The sequence below is a fragment of the Engraulis encrasicolus genome, chromosome 20, assembly GCF_034702125.1.
Source record: "Engraulis encrasicolus isolate BLACKSEA-1 chromosome 20, IST_EnEncr_1.0, whole genome shotgun sequence".
Taxonomy (NCBI): domain Eukaryota; kingdom Metazoa; phylum Chordata; class Actinopteri; order Clupeiformes; family Engraulidae; genus Engraulis; species Engraulis encrasicolus.
In genome coordinates, this window is record NC_085876.1 from 35,956,207 (window position 1) to 35,965,638 (window position 9,432).

Sequence of the window (9,432 nt, forward strand, 5' to 3'; positions counted from 1 at the left end):
ATTTAAAACTCAGAAAAAGTTGTCAGACAATTTAATCTGAGGATTATTGGTTCGGGTTGTTGATATTTGATCAGATGTGATCATCACTACTGAATACCCCCCCCCCCTTCCAATTTTCCTTTTGTTACAACATTTTGCGTAAATTGTTGTAAAATAAATATTTATTCATACAACTAGGCTATGTAACATTTTTGTCCATCAGTGTGTTGGAGGATTATCATCATGTCAGGTGAGTACGCAATGTCAAAACAAGGATGTGTGAGAGAAGTAATGGACCTCGGCCTTACAGCTCCAGGTGTCAAAGTGCCACACCAAATTGATAATAGACACCCTATGATGACTATGATAATTTTGCCCTTAAATACGAAGTAGCAAAGTGCTTGTGTTTGTTAATATATGCAATGACGGCAAATTATAGGCTCGCCAGTGGCGGACTGCATTATTTTGCACTCACATGCGCAAGCGGTCTAAAGCTCTCCAAAAGCGCTCCAAAGCCAGCGCCCCATTTGCAAAGCTATGACGCACGGCACAATTGATACGGGTCATAGTTATATTAAATATATGTTAACAAAAGTGCATGTTTGGCCGATATATCCTATGCAGTGGAAGTATATAACGACAGAGAGAGTAGAGAGATATACTTAAAGAATCTCTGATCACGGGCTGCATTATTTTGCACTCACATGCGCAAGCGGTCTAAAGCTCTCCAAAACCGCTCCAAAGCCAGCGCCCCATTTGGAAAGCTATGACGCACGGCACAATTGATAGGGGTCATAGTTATAGTGTATGTTAAGAAAAGTGTATGTTAGCCTATCCTATGCAGTGGAAGTAAATAATGGGCCCGTAACGGGCTGCATTATTTTGCGCTCAAACGCGTTCCAAGCCAGCAGGCCATTTGGAACGCTATGACGCACGGCACAATTGATAGGTGTCATGGTTAAATAACCCATGGAACTTTTCTCATTGGGTTCGGATACGGTGGCGTAGTGGTTAGCGCGTCTGTTCACCACGCAGGCGACCCGGGTTCGAGTCCCGCAAGACCCAGACCCGGGCGCAGCATGGGGCAGTGCCGAAGAGAGGACGCACGGCGAGTAGAACAGATGATACGTAGGGACAACGTCACACAGGACCGTCGATATAGACAGCAAGCAAGTTGAGTCAGCAGGCAGGGCAGCACGTCAATCAACGTTGAGGACAATGCCATCGATGGATCACGTTCAATATCAATATGTGCTAGTATATGCACCATTAATCTACAGTGCTAGTATACGCACGGCACTGCTAATCAGACAGCACGCTCAACCCCGCCACTGTGGCTGAACCTTTTGTATTTTCAGACTGGACAAAAAATAAAATAAATAAAAAAGCACACATAGCCTATATTATTTTAAAAGCACTCTTATGTTATATTTAGTCTGTTAATTATAACATTTGTCTTATAACGTGTATCTATCTTAAGTTTTTTCTTTGTTTAATAAATCTGATTGGCGGTGTATACTGACTAGGCGATGTAAAAAATCAGACACCCTGAAACCTCGAAGTGTCAGTCCCACAGTAAAGTGTCGCTAATGTAAACGTTGACAAAGACATGCGCATACGGTGAATGAATGAATGAATAGCCTATGAATGAAAAACATCTACTTTTAACCTTTCAAGCCATTTACAGTAGACTACTTCACATGTACTCTTCACATGTACCCAGTCTTCTCTACAAGGTGTCCAAAATGCATAAACATTTTAAATAAGACCTGCACCATGAAAGCATAGACAGAAAATTCAAATTTCTTGGGATTTGCCTCAGTATTGGTCCATCATAAGAAATGTAAAAAAAATAAGCATAAATCAAAACTCTGTTAAGGTTTTGAGATATAAAATGCATCATATATGATGCGTCAGGCTTTAAAGGTTTGACCATGCCAATTAAATGACCATTGAAAAAGGACTTTTAATGCATTTAAAACTCAGAAAAAGTTACTCAGAATAAGACAATTTAATTTGAGGATTATATTTAAATATTCAGTAAGATCCTTTTTAGGCTGTCCTTGTTTTAGCGGGACCATATTTCATACATCAACTGCCGTTCCCCTTTCACAGCATTGCAACCACCCAAAAATGCCCCCTGCCAGAACCCTCACATAGCACATGGATTTTAATCTAATGATATGAAAACCGGGACATTCCACCATTTCATTCCACCATACACCGGGACGACCAGGACACGCTCTAAAATCAGGACATGTACCAGGAAATACGGACGTTTGGTCACCCTATGAACACGTTAACCAAATTGGGTACCTTGGGAACAAGCAAACTGTAGTGGTGGTATGCTTCGTTTCATTAATTTCAAATTTCTTTATTGGAGGATAGCCTCTTGAGATAAAAATCTCGTTTTCGAGAGGGTCCTCGAAAGTCACTCATTAGTGACCTACGACCTACTTTATCCCCTACCCCCCATCATGTGAATGTGTACACTTGTATGTCCATGGGGTCAGAGAGAGAGAGAGAGAGAGAGGGGGGTGTGTTCTGATACACTCATGATAAGCAGGCACAGGTGTTAAAAGGTAAATAAGGAGTTATCCCCTTCCCCTATTAAGCAGGACCATTATCCGAGAGTTGGATTGAACATCAGACGGTTGCAGGTTCAATCCCCACCCTTAGTAATCCCTTCCTCCCTCCATAGCTGATGTGCCCTTGAGCAAGACACATGACCACACATTGGGCAAGGGACTGTAATCAATTCTCTGAAATATCCGAGTTGCTTTGAATAAAAGCGTCAGCTAAGTGTAAAGAACTGTAGGCCTAATGCTATCCCCTTTCCACATCAGGTTGCAAAGTAAATGTATAGGACCATATTTCATACATGAACTGCCGTTCCCCTTTCACAGCATTACAACCACCCAAAAACGCCCCCCTGCCAGAACCCTCACATAGCACATGGATTTTAATCTAATGCTATGAAAACCGGGACATTCCACCGTTTCACAAAAAAATACACACTCATGATAAGCAGGCACAGGTGTTAAAGGTAAATAAGGAGTTATCCCCTTCCCCTATTAAGCAGGACCATTATCCGAGAGTTGGATTGAACATCAGACGGTTGCAGGTTCAATCCCCACCCTTAGTCAACCCACAGGAGGGAGAGAGAGAGAGAGAGAGAGAGAGAGAGAGAGAGAGAGAGAGAGAGAGAGAAAACAAGACACACAGAGAGAAAGCATGAGAGATCGAGAGTGCAATATAGAACATCATCCACGTGAAGAGAAGTTCATTTAAAACAAGAGAAAACACAGGAAGCAGTTTTTGTTTACATATATATTTTAATTAAAATAACAATTAAATAGGACAACCAAATAAAAGGCTCAAGGAAAGACCTAAGTCAGATAAGTGTTAAGACAAAAACAACAACAACAAAACAATCTTTACATATATATTTTTTTCTAAAATAGGACATTTTGTTTTTTGTTTTTCATGATCAGGCAGGCGATTTCAGCGCATCATACTGTGATCAAAAGCAGTATTTAACCGTTATTATCTCGCTTTTATTTTATTTTACTTATTAATGAATTCGTTATTATGCAGCAACCAACAGTCAGCTCAGGTGCAGGGTTTTGGAGATGTCTGAAGTACTTCCTAAACATGCAGTCCATGATTCTCAAACATGAAAAGATTGCTTGGATGTCTGACCTTTCAGGGGGAAAAAAAACAGCCAATCAAATTTCTCGATCCACCCCTCAAAACTCCTTAAGCACCATGTTCATTGGCTGAAACCGCTTGTTTCTCCATTGTCACACAGGGCTGTGTACCGATTCGGTGCGTACGTAACACAGCATACAGACAAACATATCTGCGAGGGGAAAAGAGTGTTGAATTTGCTAGTAGAATAAATTAGATTAGAATGACAGACTGCATATTTAAGATGGGCGGATGCCAGTGTGGCACACTCATACACAGACTCTGTTTGTTGTAAAGATCAGCAGAGTGTTAATGTACACTAGACTCACAACTCGGCCTCGTTGCAGCAAAACTAACCGTTCTAAAAATGCAATGTTCTCCACGGACACATGGAATCCACTGTCTGAGGCCACAGAGAAGAATCTGACTGGCAGAAGCCAAGCTGTGTGTGCTGAGCCACACGGGTGCCCGCTCTGCCTACAAGCATGGTTGGTCCTGACACCTTGACGATGATCCGCACATCCCGTGTTCTTGGCATATAAAGAGGTACACCACTCTCTCCGTTTCTCAGATACTCACATACACACGCACGCACATACATACTATACAGAATATCATATATATCAATATATACTCATCCATGTAGACAAGGCTCGTTATGCCCCCTTTAAACAGTTTTTTCTTGAGTAAAAGCATTTTTTTTCTTGGATTAATAGTTATACTTTTGTGTTTCAGCACCATCAGGAAAGGCACATTCTACTTAACTACTCACTTTCAGGATAAATCCTTCTCCTCCCTCCTCTCTCTCAATTTCAGATGAGAATTTAAAAAAAGGACAGAGGAGAAAGGACTCTAAGCAGGAAATTATGTCAGAGGCACAGAAGGGCAAAGGATGTCACTGGCTGCCATGGCAACGGCATCAAAGACACATTCTAGAATCTTAGAGAAACTAGGCTGCGCAGGCATGCAGATGGAATACCAAAATGGAGGACAACTCGACGGCTATTTAGCCTAGCAAACTAGATTACCCTTAACAACAGGTTGGTCTAGCACTGCACCAATGGAGCTGATCCAAAAGGACACAAAATATGTGCTTCAAACACAGCACTGTGTGTGCATCTGGTTTGCATCTGTGTAGCGAGTCATTGGTAAGGACTTAGAAAGTTCAAAACACTACATTGACCCTTGACGACACTGTGACCCTTCACGGTGGGCCAAACTCTAAATCTGTGACAAAGTCGTGGACTGACCTCAATATTTATCCATATTTTTTCAATTTCACAAACTCATTCTAATATGGTAGTTCAAATGTGGTTGCACATATTCTGTTGTATACGAGTGCGAGATGTTACACCAGCCTGGGCCAACTCATATTCCTTTGACTCATCAAATCTCGTGTTCAATAATGTTACAATATATTAGTGGTGTATGCGACCACCTGTAATAAACATTTTAAATGATCTCGCGGGGCAAATAAACTGAACTTCAGCTTGGCCAACGGTGCAGTGCCAGAGTATTCATCTGATGTTGCAGTCTGGCTTGCCTGGCTGCAGATGTTAATCTACATGTCCTCAGCTGATTTCAACATGCCAATCAGTGACCTAAAAAGACAATACATTCATGTCTTGTCTGAAATTATCTCAAGACACCAAGAGGCAATTAGTGCATGTTTCTTTTCATTCTTTCTTTTTTTTTGCAATTAAGAGACTGACACGAGTGGTGTGACTAGTCTCGGTCTGAAAGATAACACTGACATAATTTCCATGCTATTTTCATCTCCAGGTTTCTCAAGTCTTTTCACGTTAAAAGCTTTTTTTCTGTAGCGTTCCTTTTTTCTTTACTTTTGGAAATGGAGCATTATTACATAAAAACAAAAAAGAGAACAAAACAAAGACGAAAAAAAAGGTAAAAAACAAAATGACAGGAAGGAGAAAGGGAAGCATACAGGAGATGGGGGAGGGGAAGAGGGGAGCTAGCTGAACCCCAAACCGTCAACACCATCGTCCCCCTCCCCTCCCCCAGAAAACACCATTTCCCACAAGTCCTCACAAACGACATCACTTCCACACAAACCAAAAGACTACACACGACTATGCGTCAACAGTCTATTGCATTACTTAAAACTTGATTATTATTAGTCTCTATTATTATTGTCTTATATTAATATCATTATCGTCAATATTGATTTCATTAATTCTGATCTAACGTCATCCATATCATTTTTTGTTGTTAGCAAAAATAAGTGGTGTGCATTACATAATTTCATTCTTCTTCTTTTAAATATAGAAATATAATTGCACTCTGAGTGAAAAAGATTCTGAGGAGACCAGGTTACATCACAGCTAGAGGGAGGGGTCAATACATGCCCCGCCCACACATTAGACAGTATCCCGCCCCTTCACATACAACGCCCCACCTACTGGGCTCCAAAGGCCATTTTCCCTGGCAACAAGAGTGGATAGTAAAGAGAAAGATTGAGTGAGAGATAGAAAGAGTGAGAAAGAGAGAAGGAAAGCGTACAAGACAACACGAGAGTTCCTGACCCTCCGTAGGGCGGTTTCTGAAGTCTCACAGATAGACAAGAGCCAAAGGACAACCCCATTCCCCATGCCATGTAATATAATATGGACTAGCTCGACGCTAGCAGCTAACCCTAGGTGGTAGCTATTGACGACAATGCGACGGCGGGCACTCGACGGGCCGAGTAAACACTCCTTTCAAGTAAAAAGTCGGGTGCTGGTAACGCGTTGGCTTCTGCTCATTGAGGTGAGTTAGGGGGGTTAGGGTTGGTGGGACAACAGGCCATACATACATATGCCACTTTCCATGCCACCCTGAACACACAGGCACATACTGCCCCCACCAGGCCAGGAGGGAAATAACAATCTCCATAAACTCAAACGCAGACCCGGCAGTCGTTAAGACCCTGACACGCACGCTAAACCCAGGATTCCTGGCGTCTCTGAAGACTTTCTTCTTCTTTTTCTTAAAAAAAGGTCCCTCTGAACACAGTACCGCACATCTTAGCACCTTGAGTGTGTGTTGCATCACAAACACACACACATTTTTTAATATATATACGCACACATGTACACATATCTTAAGTGCAGTTGCATTTTTTTCATACTTTGTTTTTTGTTTGTTTTCTTTGTATAACAGTTGCACTTCATCTTGTTTTTCGCATGAGCAGAGTACTCTTGTGAGAGTACATCACTATGAAAAGGTTTAGCAGCTAGTTTGGTACTCTGGCTAATGGACAGGCTAGTCTATTGAAGGACATGCTACTGCACCACAATCTCGCACATAAAAAGGCAGTGAGAGACACACAAACAAACACGTGGGGGAGGGGTGGTGGTGGGACATGTTTCGGAAAGTTCTAGAGACACTTTACAGCTTGGAGAGACATTCTTGGAGAAATCTCTCCGCCCCCCCCCCACCCTTTCCATCCCCCCGTATACAGGTGACATGACTGGAGTGCTGAAACCGTAGCCCACTCGTCTCTCAACTAGATTCCCATCCAGCACCAAATCAAATCCCGCCACTCCACTCCACTCCACTCAAATCCACACCCTGCCACTTCGCTTAGTCTACCCTCCACCCTCTCCGACAGGCACAATGGTTTGGTCCCAGCACAACACCGCTGAAGTGACAGAGGCATTGGTTGTAGTCTGCTTAGGGGATGCTAAGCAGAGGCAGAAATGCAGACAGAGAGGGAGAGAGAGAGAGAGAGAGAGAGAGAGAGAGAGAGAGAGAGAGAGAGAGAGAGAGAGAGAGAGAGTGAGAGAGAGAGAGAGAATGCCCATTTGAGAAAACATGACACTTTTTAAATGCCGAAGCCACCTCTGAAATATGAAGGCGTGCTTTTTTTAAAACAGTGCAAGAGAATGAGCCCCTTCTGTGAGAACAGCGAGAGGGGATTTGGGGTTACTTGCACGTGGGACCACTTCCCTTCAGAAAGACTCACGATACCTTCAGCTTTTCGAAAGCTTACTCCATGCTTCACTTTCTTTTTCCATAGAAATTCAGTTTGAATAAACTTGAAAATAATATTTCAACATCCCGCCATTTCTTTCTATTTTTTAAACTCTGTTCATAGTACTTTTTGATGGTATATGAAACATCTTTCAACGCCGGGCTCCATATATGTATAAATAAATATATATCCACAAATCTTTCAAATTTCATATATATATATAATCTATTTCCTTTCCTCCACCATCGACAGGCACTTGGTCTTCTCTCTGTAAATACGACTCAACAAGATACTGTATCTGCTCCGATAGCACGTTCCTACTTGCCATTGGTTCAACAGTTCAATGGTTCGACAGTAAGTTCTCTTCTTCTGTTCCGAGCACAAAGTGAAAGCAAAAAAAGTACACCCTTGCACCTCGGACAACAACCGAAAAATCTCAAGAGCAACACAGATAATGCTGCAAAGTTGCTCCATTGGCAAATTAAAAATATGAAACGCACAAACTTTTCTCTGCGTTTCTGTGAGTTTAGTGGCTGCGATATCATGACACTCATAACGATATCAGATCCCAAGGCAAATAGAGAGCACCATATTATACAGTCATCCAGCCATCGAGCCATTCTCTCAGGCCTTACTGAAACATATTTACTTTCCTGACATGCAACGAGTCATTCTCTCCTCAGCGTGTGTATAGGGGAGGTTGGGCTGAGTCGGGGGGATCTACTGACTTAATCTATTCCCTTTGGAGACACTGCCACTGTTGTTTCGGGAACAACAGCAAAATTGCATAAGCCAATCACGTGAAGCCACCCTTGCCTGGATCCACTGGACCAACCAATCAGAGAGTGTGACTGGAGGGAGGGGAGATCCAGGGGGTGGGTGGCTTATTGCACTATATAAAGGAACCCTGCATGAGGGAGGAGGGTGGTTTAAGTGTTTGTTGGCATTATAGCTTCTCTTCAGACCAATTTACAACACCACTACAGACCCAGTTGCAACATACATGCACGCACACGCACACAAAGTTAGGGACCAAACATTTTTGCAGTTTGAGGTTTCGAGGAAGCTGAAAGCCAAGATTCTCCCACACCCCAAGTGGTTTTGCTTACTAGGCGAATGACGTTCACACCATAGGAAACTGCTGGTGAGCAGTCTCCACATGGCCCAGTATAAACATGGCCCAGTATAAAGCTTGAGTACCATCTCAAAAGGCTCAGTTGCCCTCACAAGGCTGGGGTTTGGCATCAGACTCTCAGGCTTACAGTGTGGGTTAGGGATGCAAATTCTCCATTAATCATTAATCATTAGTTGATTGCCTAATCGATCGACTTACGATTCATTGATAAGCAGCGTTTTTCCCCTGAAATCTCATCTTTAAAAAATAAAAAAAACCTATCAAATCTAAAAATTGAAATTAAAAAGTGAGAAATTCTATTTAAATTCCTTAATCCAAAGGTGATTTAAATATTCCCACTATTCAGAACCCTAATCACACATACTCTTCACATGCCCATTTCACCTGGGTCTCTTGTCAGTTGAATTGGCGATTAATTGTGATTAATGTTTTTTTAATCAACACATTCATTGATTAAAGTTGATTAATCGTTTGCATCCCTAGTGTGGGTATGTGTATGTTTGTGTGTGCGTGCGTGTGGTCTGTCTGTCTGTGTGTGTGTGTGTCTGTGTGTGTGTGTGTGTGTGTGTGTGTGTGTGTGTGTGTGTGTGTGTGTGTGTGTGTGTGTGTGTGTGTGTGTGTGTGTGTGTGTGTTTGTGAGTGAATGTTTTGTGTG